The following is a 20989-nucleotide window of genomic DNA, read 5'->3' as shown; positions in this document are numbered from 1 at the left end:
CAAGTGTGTGTGCTGGGGGGGTGCTCTGGACTCAGACTCAAGGTGGAACGGATTTCCAGATGAGCCATAGGGTAAGCTCTTCTCTAGCTTCATCTTTGAGAATTCAGGGCCTTCCCCACCCCCAGCCCCATCTTCCTCAAGGGATCATGAAGACCTGTAGGCCTCTGGGTCCCTGCAAGGACTGACATCTCCAGGATGGTTCCTCTCTCAGGTCTGAGAGACACAGATGGGTGCGTGACGCAAACAGGATGTGGGTAGGGATAACAGTGGTGGCAAGGCAACAACTTCCTCAGCAAGTGCTGATCTGTCCTTGGAGGGCAGGACAGAGATTTGATCTTCACCCCCTACCTTGTGGTCTGCAAAATGGGTGTGTCCGTGTTACCTTAGCCAGGATTGTGGGGTACTTTTGTGAAAGACTAACTGGCTGGGATGGATCAGAGAAACCCACGGGGCAACTCTCCCAAGTCTGCTGCATGGCTTGAAGCCCTTTCCTTGTCCAGAGCCCCCTGCTGGAGCTTCTGAGGCAACAAAGGAGGCTGGGTTGGGGAGAGGGAGACAGGGTAGAGAGTAAAATTCGAGGACCCTCCTCAGTCCCTACAGTCTCAGTTGAGACAACCTAGCCCACGAGACCTACTGGGTCAGGCTGGATGATCCTGAACATGTAATTCCAGCTGGCTGGCTCCTGAATTCCTTGCTCTCTGCCTGCTACCACGCCATGGTCATAGGATCATTTTCCTTTGTCTCCAGAACCTTGCCTGGATCCCCGCAGGTCTCCCAGCAGGGAAGCCCATGAGGAGTAAATAATTATCGCCCCCCAACCTGGACCAGCAGGGCAGAATGTGGGGTGACATCAAACCGTGGATGCCAATTACTTTGCCTCTACCAAGCCAACCCTCCCCACTTCCCTCAGCTGGAGCTCCCACCTCCTAGGAGGGGAGGGGAGTAAACAGGCCAGAGAGGTGTTGGCTGAGCTCCGGAGTTTAGAGGTAGCATGTCCAGGCTTGCCGATGGGGTGGATGCCCATCTCCCACTCCTGGAGAAAGTGAAGTGATACAGCTTTGCCATGAGACTGAGACATCAGTGTGTGTGTGTGTGTGTGTGTGTGTGTGTGAGAGAGAGAGAGAGAGAGAGAGAGAGAGAGAGAGAGAGAGAGAGAGAGAGAGAGAGAGAGAGAGAGAGAGAGGGAACATGGCTTGGAGGCTAGGCTGGGTGGAACTTTTCTGAGCCTGGAACTCAGAGAGGATAACTTGCTCAGGTGACAAAGCCAATATAGCCGAGCTCCAAGTCTGGTCACATGTCTTTTCCACATGTGATCCCCCTCCCCCTTGACTAGAACTCAGTTTAAGGATACATTGATAGCAGAACTCCAAACTTACATTTCGTATATATGTCATCTCACTGACTCTGTGTGAAGGGCAAGAATAAGACCAGCCCCGTAGTTTGTGGTTCCCAGTGCAAAATAAAAGTGCAGGGTCCTTAGTTTAGAAAGTACTAATAAGAGCATCAAAGTACTGACCCTTCTAAGCATGGGCCCTATGCAAAGATAGCCTGCCTATGAATCCAGCCCTAGTCATGGGGTCATGTCTGCTTCCTCTGCAGCCAAAAAGTCTCACACACATTCTAGAAGTCTCCCTGCCCGAAGTCAGGATGCCACAACCACAGCCAACCCCTCCTTAAGCCCTGCCAGGAGCAGTCAGCGCCTCACCAGCTCCAAGAAGGACAATCGGCTCAGCATCCCGAGCAAGGCTCCCCAGGACCAGTGGGGACCTGCGAGGGATCAGATTAGATATGACTTTTCTTTTTTCTCTGTTTGCAGGGGCAGTAGCGTAGCAACCAAGGGAGAAGCTGCCCAGAGGATCTGTGATGTGTGCGCTCTCTCTCTAATTTTTTTGAGAGTGGGTCTTACTTTGTAGTTCAAACTCACTATGTTTGAGGCTGGCCTCAAACCCTCCCTCCTCCTGCCTCAGCCTTCCGAGGGATGGACTAGCAGGCCTGTGCCCCCATGCCCAGCTAGCTCTGTGGGTTTCGGAATGAAACAGGAACCTGGCTTTTCTGGATGCTGTGTTTGCTCAGTGCTTCCTCCAAAACTCTTGCTGCTCTCTTACACGTGTGGTGAAGTTTCCCGTGTTCACAGCAGCACACACACCTGTGTATTCAGTCAGAGCCCAATGCAGCTTACCCACCTCACACCAGCGCTGCCCCTGTGGGTGCCCTGGCCTCCACGATGGAGGGCATGTTCCTATCCTCAGGCATCTGCATTGGAATTCAGGCCCTTGCCAGCCTGTTCCCTGCTCACTAACTATAAACTATCTGATTTATATTCATTAACCAGTACTAGACAGCAGCAGGCACAGCAAACTTCAGTGGGGGACATGCCTCCATCGACAGGCCAACTGCACTCAGTTAATTAAAGGGTTGTAATTGTTGTCCAGGACAAGGGTCCCCAGGGCACAAGCTTTGTAAATAACTACCTTCCACTGCCCCCATCCCTCACCCTGCCCTCCCTGCCCATTCTCCTCCTTCCCAGATCTTAGAAACCAGGTAAAGGAGCTGAGGCTGTTATATAGGCTGTGGGAGGGAGCAGTGAATGCGTAGGATGTGGTGATGATGTGGTGATGATGTGGGTGACGCCTGTCCTGAGGTGGACTGGAGAGAGTCAGGGCAGAGGAACCTGGAAGGGCTACCCCATGTGTACATTGGTGCATGCATGTGCTCGCATGTGCATTGGTACGCTCACATAGATGCCCCTCCAGGCTAGGTGGCTCATGCCATTTGCTCCTAGCCTGTTTACATGCCCACACTCTGACCTCAGCCTCGGCAGGTTGGGGGCAGACAGAGAACTAAATAAGGAGTCATCTCACCAACTCAAAAACCGGAAAGAATGCAGCTTTTGCAAGCCTCTAATAAAGGACAGGGCACTGTGATGCTCACTTGTAATCCCAGCATCTTGCGAGCCTAGGCAACATAATGAGACCCTATCTCAAAATTTAAAAATAAAAATAAAAAGGAGGACCAGGGATGTAACTGACTTGGTCGGTGATAAAGCTCTTATCTAATGGATTCAAGACCATGCATTTAATCCTCAGCACTTTTGATAAAGGGGGGGTGGTGTGAAAAGAAGGAGACAGAGAGAGGAGATGGTGTAATAAAGAAGGTTCGTGTCCTTTGGAACTCTTGGACTACAGGGTAACTTCCAGAACTTCCAGTCCATAAGCAGAGGGGTAGGTCCTTCATCTGAAAACACCAGATCAGCTGGGGGTGGGGAAGGATGTGTGGTCCAGGAAGCCTGAGGAGGAAGGTATACCCCTAGAAAACAGTAGCAAACACATGTCTCACAAGGTAGTAATGATCCCCAAGAAAGCTACTAACCCCTTCCTGGGAGAGTCAGGTGGGGCTGGAGGCTGGAGCTTTGACTCAAGAGCCAATGAACTGGACTGAAGCCTAAATGTATTTGTACTAGCACCTACTGTGTGTCAGGGACAGAAGTGCCTACTATGTGTCATGGACAGACTAACAGAAAGGATTGCTGGCAGGGGTGGGGCTGGATATGGAGGGAGTTCAAAAGTTGAACACTTGCCTTGAATGCACAAGGCCTTGGGTTGTATCCTTCCCTCCCCCACACCAAAGAAAGAAAGTTACTCTGTCCTTGCCTCTCAGAAAGCAAAGTGTGAGGTAGTGTGTTTGAATTTGAATATATATGTATGTGTGTGTGTGTGTGTGAGCCCTCCTGACACATGTATATTCTCCAAGTATCTGCTGAGTGCATTTTACATTTCAAACACTCCCTGAGGCGTAAACTAAAACAGCAAATGTGACAGAGAGGGTTTCTGGCCTCACAGAATTTACAGAAACCAGTATGTATGTGTGGGTATATGCGTACGGGTCTGTGTCCAGTGTCCACAGGTGTGTGTCCACACCCTGAGGGTATTCCTTCATCCTGTCCAGGGTGGAGAGAGGCATGGGAGGAGGAATGATTTCCCTCTTGGAACTGGTAACCAGCACACTCACCACCCCAATCTCTTGCTGTAGGGACAGGCAGCCTACATGAGTTTTTTTCTTTTCAGCCTAAAAAGGGATCAGCTGCCCTTGAGTCCCTGAATAATAGCCCTAAGTTAATGCCCCACCTGACTAGCAAAGTTGGAATCATCCGTGCCAGCCCTCCAGCTCCCTTCCGACCCCACTCAGGTCAGCTACAACCCTCCAAGTGGCTTTTGACAAGATGTTCCTAAAGTGGGTATTTCACTTGAATCTACCTGAAGAAGTCTAGCAAAGGAGAGAAAATAAGTTTCTCTGTCCTTCCCCCGGCTTTCCACCCCCATTCCCACCTATCAGCCCTTATCTGAAAGAAAAATTAGAGCGTTATTAGGAGTTTCATTAGGGGTGAGCAGGTGGGGAATGAAATTACATCTCGACTCCTTCTCAGCCCCTGTAAGTATTAAGTGGTTTGATCAATGGTGTTCACACAATTAATTCTGCCTGATTGCAGAGAGTGGCTTTATCGACAGCTAGGTTTCCCCAACTTTGTCTAGCATCTGAACGTGCCTTTAGGATGCTTGGGGAGTGCGGCTGAGTGTGGCGATGGAGCCCTTTGCTGAATGCCATATTCAACTCACATACCATTTAGGAAATGAAGGTATCATGACAAGATTAAATGGATGGTTCCAGACTAGAGGAGGCAAGGCAGCCCACCTTCTGCTTCCTGTTTGTCCCCTAGGCCAGCATTCCCACAGAGCAGAACCAGCCTCCTCAGGGTGGTCAGGCAGCATTCTCTCCACCTGGCCTGTCTTGGGCATCCTCCCAGGTGTCTCCTTGATGCTCACTCAAATCCCAGCTGCCTTCACTTAATCCACAAACCCCAACTGAGTCTTTTGAGGGTGTGGAAGGCTGCTGGGCACAGTGCTTTTCGGAACTACATTCTATTTTAGATTCAACCTAGCCTCAAACTCACTATACAGCCAAACATTGAACTTCAATCTCTGTCTTTCCCTTTCTCTCTTCCTCCTTCCCTCCCTCTGTTTACCACTGAGCTATAGCCCTGGCTGTCCTGGAACTTACTCTATAGACCAGGCTGGCCTTGAACTCACAGATCCACCTGTCTCTACCTCTCTTTTTGTTTTTGTTTGTTTGTTTGTTTTTTGAGACACATGGCCTCAAATTCATTATGTCAAAACTTTGTTGTTGTCCTGTTTTGAGATAGGGTCTCCCTGTTATGTGGCTCTGGCTGTCCTGGAACTCACTATGTAGATCAGGCTGCCTTGAACTCCCCCCAGATATCCACCTGCCTCTGCCTCCCTAGTACTGAGATTAAAGCCATGTGACTCAAAACTTTTGCCTTAAAGACAAGGTCTCCTGTAGCCAAGGCCTTGAACTCCTGATCCTCCTGCCTCTACCTCCTTCTGCCAAGTGTAGACTTGTGCTAAAAGGCTAATTGTGTTTTGGGCTTGTATGTGATGTTTGTGATTAAAAAACCCAGAGCCTTCCTTAGAGTAGGCAAATACTTTGTCAAGAGACCATATCCGGATCCTGATCTTGCCCTTCTGATCCTCCTGCCTCTACCTCCTATACTGGGATTACAGGCTTTCTGCTCCAGTGTCAGCCTACATCTTAGGAAGCGGCAGGGGCTTGGGTGTCTTAGACTGTGGGTACCATAAGATGCTGGGAAGGGAAGGCAGGGCAGAGTGAGGCGGGAGGTAGGTGAAGCCAGGGAATGGGACATAAGATTGCAGTTCTTTATCCTTTGAGCTTCACCAGGGAGCATGAACCCTAGAGGAAACTTGAAGCTAGAGAAAATGGTGCTTTTTAGTTCCTTCAGCTGCCACACTGGGAGGTGGTGACACTTCTGGGAGGAAGGACTTGAACGTATTGGCCTTCCTTGTGTTTCTGGGGCTCCCTCTCTTGCCCCAGAGCCACCTCCTCTTTGAGGGGAGCCTGCCTCCAATGTCACACTCTGCTGTACTCCTACCAGTGTCCAGGAAACCACTCCCTGCCTCTCCTCACCTGTGTCTCCCAGACATTCCTGGTGGGCCACTTGCCAGTTCAGACAATGATTGCAAACCTTACCTCCAATCCCAGAAGGGCAGCAAAGCCACTACCCTCCACCCCGGGAAGAAAGGACTCTAGACTTTGCCACCCATCAAACTGTGTGCTAAGAGAGAGGAGGCAGCAGGTCAGGGTCTTGCTGATTTCGACTATTCCTGGGCCAAGGAGACTTTCTTCATTTAAAAAAAGTGAAAGAAAATGGTTATTTGGCCTCCTTCTCACCCATGTAAATAAACCTTTACCCCTAGACCCCAGTCCAGTCACTATAATCACCAATAACAAAGAATAGTCTATGAGTTTCCTATGTTTATCTGGTAGACTATTGAGCAGCCACCAGCAATATAACAGTTTAGGGGCATGGTTGTAATTATCATTAAAGGGAAAATAAGAATAAAAACTATACAAATCCGGAGGCTGGAGAGGTGGCTCAGAGGTTAAGAAGAGCATTGACTGCTCTTCCAGAGGTCCTGAGTTCAATTCCCAGCAACCACATGGTGGCTCACAACCATCTGTAAGGAGATGTGGTACACTCTTCTGCCTAGAAGCAGGCAGAACACTGTATATGATAAATAAATCTTTAAAAAAAACCTATACAAATCTAGTTTGGTGTATGTGTACATATGACGTCTTTAGAACTGGTTCATCTTGCTTTTTACTTATCTATTTTTTAAAACATCCATCTATTTGGGGTGAGACATGCATACACGTGTGGAGGTCTGAGAACCAGCTGTGGGAGTCAGTTCTCTCCATCTACCATGTGGGTCCCTAAGACCTGGGTCAGGTCCTCAGGTTTGGCAGCAAGAGCCTTAAATGAGCTATCTTGTCAGGCCCTGTTTTGTCCTTTGAAACAGCATCTCTCCCTGAGCATGGGGGCTTGCCAGATAGGTTAGGATGCCCTGGCTCTTTTTCTTTCCCTCTTTTTTATTTGATTTGATTTTATTTTGTTTTTTGAGACAGGGTTTTTCTGTGACTTTGGAGGCTGCCCTGGAACTAGCTCTTGTCGACCAGGCTGGTCTCGAACTCACAGAGATTTGCCTGTCTCTGCCTCCGGAGTGCTGGGATTAAAGGCATGTGCCACCACCACCCAAATCTCTTTTTTATTTGAATTGGAATCTTCCTAAATTGCCCAAGCTGACCTTGAACATTTGGTACTCCTCCCTCAGCCTCCTGAGTAGCTGGGATTATAGGCATATGTCACCAGGCCCAGCTTACATACTGCTCTATAACAGAGTCAAGACAGACCCAGTAGAGACTCAGAAACACCAGAGCCTGGAGAAATGGTGGAAGTCGCTGGCTTCCCTCTGCCTGTTTACTCAAGTGGAAAGGGGGGGGGCGGCTTTTTTTAAGCAGGTGCCTTGCATTTAAGAAAAATGCATGGAATTGCGTTTCTACAAAGCTAGGAAAGCTGAACCAAGGTACCATCGGGGCTTGAAATGAGGTTTCATGTTTTCCTCATTCTGGGCACAGAGCCATCAATGGTGCCACGTGCCAGGCTGCCGAGGGCCACTTGTTTGTTAGGACATCAGAGGCTGGTGGCTGTCTGCCTACACTGGCCCAGCCTGGTCCTGCCCTGGTGAATGCCAGCTGCTTGTGGTCCCTCAGAAGGCTGAGGCTCTGAAAGCCACCATTGGGGGTATCTGTCTAGCTCCTTGCTGCTCTAGGTGTGACCCTTAGATGCTGGTCACAGCAGCTCTGGGGGCTGTCAGGAGTGCAGAGGGTCCTATCCATGCAGTGAGCATGTGTGGAATCTAGCAGAGGAAGGATGAGCCCCCCAGGGACCCTGAGAGCTGAGGTTTGCCATGTGTGGTGGGCACAAGGAGTAGCGAGGAAGAAACCCCACCTGATCCGCTCGAGCAGCCTGCCAGCCACAGCCAGGAAGGGAGCGGGCAGAGAAGTTTGTCTCTGTCAGCAGATCTTTCTGGAAGGAGTGTCAAGGTGTCCCTAGCTCCCTCCCCTCCCACGTGGGAACTGACTGTGAGAACACAGTGTGCAGAATGGCAGGGCAGGTGGCCAAGGGTATCGGGTTCACCTTCCCTGGAGGAGGAAGCCTCACCTCTGCCCTGCCGGCCTCACACTCCCAGAGCTAGCCCAAAGGGGCAGAGCCAGGAGCCGTTCCTCTCCGCTCCTCTCCGGGACGGTCCTCCCGTCCTTCCTCCTTAGGAGATGTTCCTCTCCGGGACGGTCCTCCCGTCCTTCCTCCTTAGGAGCCGTTCCTCTCCGGGACGGTCCTCCCGTCCTTCCTCCTTAGGAGGTCTCCCACTTCTGCTGGGGCACCTGCTCCTCCTGGGTCTTCTCCTGGCCACCTGGTCCTTAGAACAAGTCCTTCCACAGTCGGGCCCATCCTCCTGGCCCTCGGTGACGCCCAGCACACCATCTCCTTCAGCAGACACCTGCTCAGTGCGTCTCCCAGTGTAGCTGCCTGGAGAACAGACTCGGGCTGTGGGCGTGGTGTGACGGAGAGCTATGCCCGTGTTCTCCAGCCCTGGCTCGTGAGAACTCTGTAGCATCTGGTGCTATGCCCTGCCACATTTATTTCAGTCAGGGAGCCTATAAGGGACCCTGTGGCCCAGCCCAGGCCAGCTGAGGCAGAGCTTCCTGGAGAGAATAGGAGCAGAGAGGAGGCATTAGTTTTGTTTTCTCTCTAAAACAAGTTCTCATGTAGCCTAGGCTGGCCTCAAAATCACTGCATAGCCAATGGTACATGGTGAACTTCTCCTGTCCCTACCTCCTGACTGGTGGTACCACAGGCGTGTGCTGCAATGCCTGGTTTATGTGGTGCTGAAGGTCAAACCCAGGGCTTCATACATGCTGGAGACACACTCTGTCAATGGAGCCACCTCCTATGGTCTGGACAGTCAATGACAGTCTGCACAGATGATTCTATTGGAAGTCCTTGCTAGAGGCATCTGGTGCCCTGACCAGCATAGACTTGGCTACCCAAAGGGTCCAGGGCATCCACAGACCCCTCCTTTCTTACTGGCTGATGACTAGGGCTGAGGTGGACAAAGCCTAATGCAAAGAGCTCTACCCTTCTGAGGCTGTTTCACCGGGGGCAAGTTGCCAACTCTCCCCAGTACTCCATTTTCCCACCTTTAAGTCAGGGACAATGATGCCTAAGCCACAGATTTGTGGGAGACTGTCTAATGCAGACAGGTGGGTGTTCAGTACAGCATGGCTGCCTGGGTGGGTGGGTGGATGGAATGATAGATGGAAGGAAGGAAGGACAAGTAGATGGATAAGTGAATAGATTGATGGGTAGGAGGAAGGATGGGTGGACAAAGAGATGGGTGGGTGGATGAATAAATGGACAGACGAACAGACAGACACTTGAACTATTTCCCGGAAGGAATATGCTGCACTTGGAAGTCTGAAGCCCTACGAATCAATCCTAAGAGAGTCTTGCTCATCCAAGATTCCGGGCCTGCTGGGAGGGGGGAAGGCAGAGAGGCCTCTTCTCCTGTCAGGGTCTATCTGCATAGTGAAGTCCAGGATTTCAGCCAAGGTGTGACTAACTTGACAGAAGAATAAGTCCTTCATCCATCTTGCTGCTCCACTGCAGCGACCCTGACCTCGCTGAGGAAGGAGCTGGGGCACTCGTCTTCCCTGTCTCCTTTTCCCTCATTGGGGGTCACAGAAATGCTAACATGGTCAGAGTGAGTCTGTCCAGCAAGCAGTAGGAGCGAATGAGGTGAGAGGAAGTTTCTCAGTGTCTCCCTGTGCCTGCAGGCTCCAACAAGCCTCCTCCTTGGCTTCCCAGCCAATTTCCTGGTTCCTAGTCCTGCTCACCCACAGGGCTTCTCCTTTCATCAAAGACGCACACACGTCCTAGCTGTGAAGTGGTGGTGCCTTTACTCAGGAGACAGAAGCAGGGGGATCTCTGTGAGTCTGAGGCCAGCCTGGTCTACAGAGTGAACTCCAGGACAGCCAGGGCTGTTAGACAGAGAAACCCTGTCTCAAAAAAAAAACAAAAGAAAAAAATAATAATTAAGCTGCACACCCTGGCCCCTTTTCCTTGTCGTTTGCACCCATTTATGTCACCCTAACCTCACTCCATTGTGCCCTGCCCTAGGTGAGCCTGAGCAGGATCACTCCGGTTGGCTCCATCAGCCCGGTTCTGACAAGATGAGATTCCCACTGAGGCAGACTCCAAACTGACAATCTGCGTGTATGGAGGAACGGAGAACCTGAAATGTCCCTTGGGCCCTGAGCTGCTCTCCTGGGGCAGGAGAGGTACCGGCTGGCTTTTCTTCCTTGAGCAGGTACAAAAGAAGCCACATGAACACAGTCTGCCTTTGAAGCTTGTCTTTGAAACCTGCACTCCTGGGTCTGTGCCAAACACAGCCCCTCCACCCCTCCCCAGCCAGCCTCTGGGAAGCTGGGGCACTGCTTGAGATCAAAGGGTCCTAGCCCCTCCTCTCATAAAGTCTTTCTAGTTCCCAAGTTGCAGTGACTCAGAGCCAGGGCTCAGGACCAAGGGTCCTCAGCAGAGTGGTGCAAACTAAGACCTGGGGGAGGAGGAAGCAAAGTGCAGGCTCCTAGATCTGCCTTGGGCTTCTATTCGTCACCACCCTGCTCTCCATGCAGACAGGCTCGCGCCTTCCACACAGCTGTCCCTGTATCCACGCTCCCATTTCACAGGTGATGAAACCCAGGCTTAGAGAAATACAATAAAACTGGAGGAAACCCTGCCTCTACCAGGGGTCATTTCTAAAAGTTGGACCCATTAGTGCAGCTCTGGAATCCCAGCTACTCAGGTGATGGGAGGTTTGAGGACAAACTGGGTTATAGAGAGAATTCAATGCCATTTTGAGCAACTAATAGGCAAGGGATTCGGATATAGCTCAGTGGTAGAACATTTGCCTCAGATGTGGGAGGCCCTAGGTTCTATCCCCAATACACACACACACACACACACACACACACACACACACACACACACACACACCATGGGGGTGCTTTACTACTTCATAAGAGATTATCCTTTCTTCTTTCAAGTGCTCTAACGACCTTGGGCCTCTCTCCCGATCCTCCACACACCCGCTTCGGGATGGACAGGCAGCCAGGGATCTAGCAGTACCCAGTTTTCTAAGGATTGGAGAGCTGGTGGCATGGGATACATCAGTCTTACACTTAACTCCCTCAGATGATGGACAGGTAGGAGAGCACCTGCAGCCAACCACCTCAGCCCCTTCCCTCCCCCACTCCTCTGCCTCTCACCTGACCCCTCGCAGGCCCTCTGCTTCCCCTCTTCCTCCCACCACCTCACCTCATCTCCTGGCCCCTTACCTCGCTCCAAACTACCTGATCAAAGGCAAGAAGTTGGGAGCCATTAATGACCTCCTTCTCCTCACTGCCTCTCCACCCATTTCTCTGCCCTTCCTGCCAGACCATAAATAACTCTTTCCCTGGGGGGGGCAGAATGAGTAGGAGAGGGAAGGTCCTGCATCAGTTACTCGGGTTTTCCGGGCAAGCTCAGGTCCAGAGAGAGGGTTACAGCTGAGCTGCGGCAAGGGCACTCCTTAGAACTCTGCACCCTTAAACGATGAAGAGATTTTACTTTCTCCCCCAGCTAAGTGTCTGGAAATAGCAACAGACTTATGATGTAAGCCAGAACTCAGGCAAATGAGCCCTGTTGACTAGAACTCTGTGTGTTTTGAGCATGCTCTGTGTTTGAGACGTTCAAAGCAGCGCCAGGGGCGGTGACTATCAAGGTCTTGCACAAAGGTCAGCGTGATCGACGAGATAAACTTTTGTCCCATTTGAAGTTGTGCCTGTGAACATCTGTATAGCCACTGGTGATCAGTAGTTCCCTGCCGCACAGCCCAGAGTTCACGATGACAGTAGCATAGCTTCTTTCAGATTTTGCCACTTTCAAATTTCCGGTCAAGGTCCCTCAAATTGAACCGCATTTAGAGTCCCATTTTAGCGTTGGCTTCGATTTTGTTTTAGGGGTGCCCTTCAGCATGGAACTGACTATTGAGTAAACCTGTCCATCTAGTTCTTGCTTGAGCCTGTGAAGTAACAAATGGACAGAAGAGAATTCGGTGGGTTGTCAGGGGTAGGTTGCTAGCACTTTGAGGCTGGAGGGATAAGCAAGGGAAACTTTCACGGAGGGACAATGAGGTGACCTTGGAGGGTCTGCACTGATGGGATTAGTGAAGGATATCCCAGGCAGTGGGAAGAGCACAAGCCGAGACTCAGAGGAGGAGATGTTGGGCCCGTTCAGAACCCAAATCCAGGATGCAGAATTGTATGCAGGCCTATGAGACTGGAAGATGCCCCAGCCTGTGAGCACCAGTCTCCTTCTCTTTGCCATGCTCTAGCTATTGTCTAGTTTTCACTGGGGGCACCAATCCTCATTTGCGGGAAGAGAAGGCCTGTCTGGAGCGATGGGAAGAAAGCCAGGAGGGCAAGCAGGGAGGGTGGCCAAGTGCCTCTGAGACACAAGAACCCAGCTGAGATAGACGGCCCCAGGCTGCCCCATTGTAACCTCTCTGGCAGAGATACCTGTATGGTGAGACAGATACTGAGACCATTTATTACCCCCACACCAAAGAACCTTAGTGCCCAAAAGTTCCCATCAAAAAAGATTTGCCCAGGGCCTGCCCTCACAACCCTCTGTTTCTGCAGCTGGTAAGGAGGAAATGCACCTCCTCTGTGCCCAAGTTAACCACTCAGGAACTAGGAATCCAGAAAATACAATCAGCTGCAGATTAATATGATGAAGAAATGATAACTGGAAGGGCCAGTAAGATAGATGGCTCAGAAAGACACTTGCCACCAAGCCTAGCAACTGGACCTTAAGACCCACAAGGTGGAAGGAGAGAACCAGCTTCTGAAAGTTGTCCTCTGACCTCCACATGTGCCTTGGCGTGTGCACACCACACACACATACATGTAATAATAAATGTAATAACACATTTTTTATTACATGGGTGGTGGTGGCGGCGCACGTTTTTAATCCCAGCACTCTGAAGACAGAGGCAGGCAGATCTCCGAGTCTGAGGCCAGCCTGGTCTACAGAGCAAATTCCAAAACAGCCAGGGCTATACAGAGAAACCCTGTCTTGAATAAAACAATATAATAATAACAAACATATTTATATTAATTAAAACATATAATGATTACTATAATAATCACAATAATAATTACTGTTTGGGGATGGAGCGGTGGCTCAGTGGTCAATGGCACTTGTTGCTCTGATAGAGGACCAGGGTTTGGTTCCCAGCATCCACACGTTAGCTCACAACCGTCCACAACTTCAGTTCCCATGGGGATCCAGTGCTGTCTTCTGAGCTCTGCAGGCATCAGGCACACATGTGGAGCACACACATACACACATGCAGGCAAAACACTCATATGCATAAAACAAAATAAATAAATCTAAAACATCTTTCATACTTTAAAAATAATAATAATAATAATAATAATAATAATTTGACAGAAAGAAGGCTAAAAGATGGGAAGGGTTGTTGCAAACAAGGAAATCCAGGTGAATGATCAAAAAAATAGGAAAAGGTGACCATCCCTACTAGTAATCAAGGTAGCATAATTTAGACAGGAGGAGGAGAGCTCACTGTGCATCTGTGAGATTGGCAGAAATTAGGTTCTGGCAATAGCCATATATTGAGAGGAAATAGAACAACCCAGCACTGTTAAGAAAGGGTCATTCACAGGCAGGGAGAGTATAAACTCAATTGATGGGATTCATTTTATTCATTCATTATTTATTTTCCTCTGCCTGGGATTGGCTCTGAGCTCTCATACATGGCAGGGAAGGTCTCTACTATAAAGGACCCTAGACCCTCTTTTTTGTTTGTTTGTTTTTTGTTTTAAAATTTTGAGGCAGAGTCTCACCAAGTTAGCCAGGTAGTTTGGCTTAAACTCACTCCGTAGCCCAGGCTAGCTTTCAAGTTCTTCCTAACTCAGCTTCCTGAGTGTCTGGGACAAGAGGCCTATGCCACCAAGCCCCGCTCAATGTTTCTTCTCTGAAGGGGCCATCTGCGGATAGCTCATAGAACTGTTGGCATTATAGACTGCCATGTTGGACCTTCCCTCTAGACCTGGCCATTGGACTTGCTTTGGCTAACGGGATATTAGCAAGAATGGAGCATGAGGAGTGGCTCCGTTTTACTGGTTTATTTATCTGTGTGACTATGAGTGTGTATGAATTCATATGAATGTGCATGCAAGTGTGTGTGGGCCACACAGATGTCAAGATGAGTGTCTCCCTTAACTACTCTATATTATCTTTTGAGATAGATCTCTCGCTGAACCTGGCACTTGCTGACTGAACTCTGGCCAGCCAGCTCCAAGGATCTGCCTGACTCTACAACCATGTTGTTTGGGATTTTGTTTATCATACAGTGTGTTGCTTTGTAACCCAGGCTGGCCTAAAACCTCTTGTTTTGCTTTTTTGTTTGTTTTTGTTTTTCAAGACAGGGTTTGTGGCTGTTCTGGAACTCACTCTATAGTTCAGATTAGGCTTGGACTCCCAGAGACCCACCTGCCTCTGCCTCCTGAGTGCTGGGATTAAAGGCGAGCCCCACCACTGCCCACTTTTTTGCTTATTTTTTTAAGGATGGGTTTTTACATAGCCCAGGCTAGCATCAAATGCACTAGGTAGCTGAGGATGGCTTTGAACTGCCAGTCCCCCTGTCTCTACTCCTGTGTGTCACCGTGCTTGCTGCGAAAAGAGGTTTAATAACCACCTGCATAGAGGGATTTGAGCTCTGGAGAATGTGTCACCTCCCAGAAGCTGTGAGGCAGCCTAATCCAGCTTTGTGAAGAGGTCACAGGGTAAAAACTGAAGTGACCTCTGACCCAGATGTAAGCTGCTTGGGAATGTACCTCAGACTTTGTGGCAAAGCCACAAGTTGTCCCCACTGTGCCCTGCTTGATCCCAGTTTTTTTCTGGGATTATTGTAAGTGTACATGCATGTCTGTGTTTATGTGCATATGCACACACTCATTATATGTGCGTATACACAATGAGGGTCTTCACTCACTCCTCATCTTAGTTCTGAGGTCATCAGTCTCTCACTGAACCTGGAACTCACTGATCTGACTAACCAGCTGGCCCTCGAGCCACAGGGTCCTCTTGTCTTTGCATCCCTGGTACTGGGGTCACAGGTGCTCTATGCTGCTGCTCCACTCGGCTTTTTCTATCTAATGTGGTTGCTGGGATACCAACTCACATCTTCATGTTTGCATGACAAATACTTTACCAACTGAGCCATCTCCCCAGCCTGCCTGCTTGAATGTTTATTTGTCTCTTTCTTCCTCCTCTTCCTCCCTCCCTCTCTCTCTCAGGGCTTCACTGTGTAGCCCTGGCTGTCCTGGGAACTCACAGAGATCCCCCTGCCTCTGCCTGGGATTAAAGACATGCACCACCACCATCTGCTCTTTTTTCTAACTTTTTTAAATATTTATTTATTTTTATTTTATATATGTGGCTGTTTTGCTTGCATAAATGTCTGTTTGTCTGGTGCCTCTGGAGGTGTTAGATTCCCCCGAAACTAGAGTTACGAAGGGTTGTTACCTACTATGTGGATTCTGGGAATCAAACCCCAGGTCCTCTGGAGGGTCCTCTGGAAGAACAGTCAGTGCTCTTAACTGCTGAGCCACCTCTCCAGCCCTGAATTTCTAACCCACACAATTGTGAACAAATGAATATTGTTTTAAGCTGCAGGTTTCGGGGGAGGTTTATGATGCTACAATAGATAACAGATAGGCCTGTCATCCAGCAATTCCATTCCAAGTTATGTGCCCTGGAGAAAGTCTTGTATGTGTGCACAAGGAGAAATATGTAGGGTGCTTGTAACAGTGAAGGATAAATGGGGGCATATTCAATGCATGTGACACAGAACTACACCCAACAACAAGGGTGAGACCCAAAACCATGCTGACCAAAACACCTCATGTGCAGAAGTTTACATACAGGATGCCGTTTAAATGATGCTTGGAAACCTGCAAGCCCATAGAACACAGGGATCACACACTTACAAGTTTGCATGGAAAGGCCGTACCCTGAATCTCGGAGAGTGGTTGCCTGCAAGGAGCAAGGAGGATGCATCTCTAGAGGAACATAGTTTTCATTGTGCCTTGTATGTTGTTTTATTTCCTTAAGAAATATGTATCTGAAGCAAATATGGCAAAATGTTCAGATTTAACAAAGCCAAGCGGAAGAGGCAGGGTATTCATTATATTGTGGTTTATAGTCTTCTCTCTGTGTGAAATATTTCATAATAAAAAATCTAATTTAGGAAAATAAGAATGGGATGGGAGGCTATGAATGGCAAAAGGTAATTTAAGATGAGCTAGAGAGAGAAGATTCTGACCCTCTGGGGCCTAGTCCCAGCACCTCCTCCTATGCCAGCTGCAATCTGCCCAGGAACCCCTTACATTCTTCCTATAGCCTCATCACAGAGGCTCCTATCTGTTGGTGGGGGAGACCTCAGATCATTGGGTTGCTTCAACCTGGTAGTGAGCAGGCAGAGGAGTGGGTCATGGTGGTAGACATCTGGATTCCAGAGCTCAGAAGACAGAGCAAAAGGATCAAAAGTCTGAGGTGTGAGCCACCATGCCTGGTTTAAAACTGATGGGCTATGTTGTTGTTTGGTTTGATTTTTCTAAGCCAGAAGCTTATGGTGTAACCCAGACTATCTTTGAATTCACAATCTAGATGCTGGAACTGCAGGTGTACACCAAGGCACCCCCAAAGGCGCTTGCTTGAGGCCAGGCTGAGGGACTGTGGGTCACCCCAGAGCTACTCAGTGCTGCCATGTGCCAGAGGAAAGAACACCTTGGGTCTGTGAGGCCAGGGAGGGCTTCACAGAGAGGAGCTCTGTGATTTCCAACTGGCAGAGCCTGGTGTGGGAGGGGCCAGAGATGGGAGATGGGTAAAACAGGACAATGTGAGCCTACAGAAGTCATGGGTCATATTCACTTCCATTTATTGAGTGCCCAGAAAGGATTCCACTGAGTTCTTGAGCTGTGTATGATGGCACCTGCCTTCAATCTAAGCACTTTTGAGGTAGAGAGAGGAGGATCAGAAGTGTGTGTGTGTGTGTGTGTGTGTGTGTGTGTGTGTGTGTGTGTGTATTGTCTCTGTGTGGGTTTGTACATGTGGGTGTAGTGACTGGGGAAGCAAGAGGAGGGCATTGGATTATCCTGGAGCTGGAGTCACTGGTGGTTGTGAGCCACCCCTTCTTTCTAGATGGATCCATGCTGTAAAGATGTAAACAAATGCAAACAAAAGCAGGATGGCTTAGTGAGTAAAGGTGTGTTTCCGTTACTTTTCTATTCCTGCTAATGGATCATGACCAAGGCAACACATAGAAAGAAGAGTTTATTAGGACTTTCAGATTCAGAGGGTAAGTCCATGACCATTGTGGTGGGAACATGGTGGCAGGCAGGTAGGGCACTGGAGTAGGAGCTGAGAGCTCATTGCTTGAGACAACAACCATGAGGCAGACCAAGCTGTGTAGTTGGTTGTTTTTTACTCTTTGGCTGGTTGGGAAGCCTGCCACTCAGGTCCCAATCAATCACACATGAAGACTTTATCTTACTTATGATAAGTACTTACTTATGCTTGGTTTGTTTCTAGCCAACTTTTCTTTTTTCTTTTTCTTTTTTAGATTTATTTGTTTATTATGTCTGGCCCGTGTCCTTGCAGGCCAGAAGAGGGCAACAGATCTTATTACAGGTGGTTGTGAGCCACCATGTGGTTGCTGGGAATTGAACTCAGGACCTCTAGAAGACAAGTCCATGCTCTTAGCCACTGAGCCATCTCTCCAGCCCCCATCTACCTTTTGACTCTGAGCTTTTATCTTTCTGTGTTCTATGTACCTTTCTTTACTTCTTACTCCATAGCTTGCTATGTAACTGGGTGCCTGGCCCCTTACATCTTCTTTTTCTGGATCCTCCATCTCTCTTCCCAGAATTCTCCTCCTATTTATTCTCTCTGCCTGCCAAGCCCACCTATCCTTTCTCTTGCCTAGCTATCAACTGTTCAGCTCTTTATTAGACCAAGAGGGTGTTTTAGACAGGCAAAGTAACACAGCTTCACAGAGTTAAATGCAACATAAAAGAATACACTATATCTTTATTACACAAATGTTCCACAGCATAAACAAATGCAATACACCTTCAGACAATATTCTACAACAGGTGTGGGCTTTTGAAACCCCAGAGCCCACTCCTAGTGAGTGACATACCTCCTCTAACAATTGTCCCAAATAGTTTTACCAACTGAGGACCAAGCATTCAAACATATGAGCTTTAGGGAGTTATTCTCATTCACACCACCACAAGGAACTTGCCCCTATGCCTGGAGATTTGAGGTCAATCCCTGGGACCCACGTGGTGAAAGGAAAAACTGATTTGCAAAGTTGTCCTTTGATGTCCACATGCACATATACACAATATACATATATACATAGTACACAGATACATGATACACATATACACACACATATACCCAATATACGCACAATACACAGATACATGATACACATATACACCATATACATATACTCATAATACACAGATATATGATACACATATACATACACATATACACAATATACATATACACACAATACACAGATACATGATACACATATACACCATAAATAAATGCTTAAAAAGTAAAATGCTTATGGTTATTTTGAGTCCCCACAAGCATTAGGAAGATAAATAAAAGCAGGCCACATGTCTTAGCATGCTGAGAGATTTCTATCCTTTGTCAGACACCCTGTCAATGACCTTCCAATACAAAACACCTAGAAATGCTGAGGAAAAAGAAAAACACCCATTATGGTTACAGCTAAGTGGAAAAACATTGAAAAGATTTTCCTGGGGTCAAATCCAAAGAAGAGGGACTGGGAGTGTGGCTCAGGGACAGACTATATGCCTAGAGCATACTAGCTTTGACACCTAGCACTGAAGCAAACAAAACCAGAAGCCCAGAGCCTTCACAACCGGGCTTAGCAATGTGACTCTGAGTTGTAAAGGCCTTAAAAGGGAGGGAAAGAAAAATGGCCAGACAACACACACAAATGCACCCACAGGTATACACACACACACACACACACACACACACACACACACACACACACACCACGAAACGGGGGTCCTTGAGAGTTACAGCCTCTGTGAGAGGATGAACGGGAGAAAACATACTCACACAAAGGAAACCAGCAGAGAAATAGGCCTCTCCCATTTTTCACCTGAGCTCCAAGGGGAACTGAAAAGTCCTTTAGTCCCCTTGTGAGAAATCTAGAACCCCAGGCCTCCTTCTTCTGAGGAAGATCATCCATCCCGTGGGGCCAGAAAATGCAAAGCCATCCACGGACATGGAACCAAGCCAGCGCCAGCGCCAGACCTGAGACAACAGAGATGCTATCTGGAACATCCCTCCAACCCTGCCCTCCCAGATCTTCATAGACAAAGCTCTTCAAACAGGAGCCCAAATTCTAAAACCACAGGACATGCTGGCAAACAAGCCACCGGGAGAGTCTGCAACCAAGAGACTGAAATGAAACGGAGCAAAGCAAATGTTGCTGCTTAGCACGCTTAACGGGGAAATGCTCGTGATTGGAGGTGACTGTAGAGGGCCGCTACGGAACAGCTTCCTAGGAAAAGGCTTAAGAGGGAAGACTTGAATGCAGAGAAAGAACTGGCTCTGCAAAATGAAGGAAAAGGACCTGGCGGATGAAGGAGCAGTGCTGAGGAAGAACTTGTCTGAAGGAACAAAAAGAGACCAGTGTTTGTAGGGCTAAGGGAGTGCTATGTAGGCATCAGAGAGATGGAAAAGGGGTTCTGCGTGCCCCAGGAGCTCTGGCGTTTATTCTAAGTGCCAGGGAAAGAGCAGAACACAACCTTACTTGCATGTTTGTTTGCTTGTGCTTTCCTGTGTTTTGGGACGAGGTCTCTTATAGTCCACATTGGTCCAGAACTTCCTGTGTAGCTGAGGATGTCCTTCAGCAGCTGATCCCCCTGACTCCACCTCCTGAGACCTGGGGTTACAGGCTTTTGCCGCTGTGCCCTTTTATACAGGGCAAGTGGTCAAACCCAGGGTTTTCTGTGTGTTAGGCAAGGGCTCTACCAACCGAGCCACAGTCCCAGCCCCTGATCTACATTTTCAAATGATTCCTTTAGAGATTGTTCAGTGCTCTTGCAGACTACCTGGGTTTGGTTCTTAGCACCTACATGGTGGCTCACAATTCAGAACTCCAGTTCAAGAGGACTCAACACAAGTGTTGCACATGTGTATATGCAAGCCAAAACTCATACACATACATTAAAAGTAAATAAGTCTTAAAAAAAACACAGCTTGGTGTGGTGACACATGGCCTTAATCCCAGTACTTAGAGGCAGAGGCAGGTGAATTGGAGATCAGACTGGTCTACAATGTGAGTCCCAAGGCAGCACAAAGAGATTCAATCTCAAAAAAAAAAAAACAGCAACAACAAACAAACACACACACACACACACACACACACACACACACACACACCTGTATGTGGCCCTGTGATGGTTCATGCCTGTAATTCCAGCACTTGGAAGACTAAACTGGAGGATCAAGAATTTGAGGCTAGCCTGGGCTACATGGTAAGTCCCTGTCTTAGAAAGTCAAAACAAACAAATGAACAAATAAACAAATGCATTTATAAAAAGGTCCCCCTGTGTTGGCCGTGTAGGGAAGGACGCATGATGGTGGGCCCATGTTAGGACCTGCTTTCCCAACTTTTCCAGCGTTCCACAGGAGAAAGACCTTGTCCAGAAAAGTCCCTGGGAGTGTGTCGGGTGGGGGAGGACTGGATAGGGAGAAGCTGTGGATCCAGTGAACTCAGAGGAGAGGTAGAACTAAGAGCCTAGCTCCCTCCAACCAGCTCCACTGGCCTGGGTACTCACTCTATTCTCAAACTGGGATCCATTCAATAAC

This window comes from Mesocricetus auratus, unplaced genomic scaffold (genome assembly GCF_017639785.1).
Source record: "Mesocricetus auratus isolate SY011 unplaced genomic scaffold, BCM_Maur_2.0 Super-Scaffold_100007, whole genome shotgun sequence".
Lineage (NCBI taxonomy): Eukaryota > Metazoa > Chordata > Mammalia > Rodentia > Cricetidae > Mesocricetus > Mesocricetus auratus.
This window is presented reverse-complemented; position numbering follows the sequence as displayed.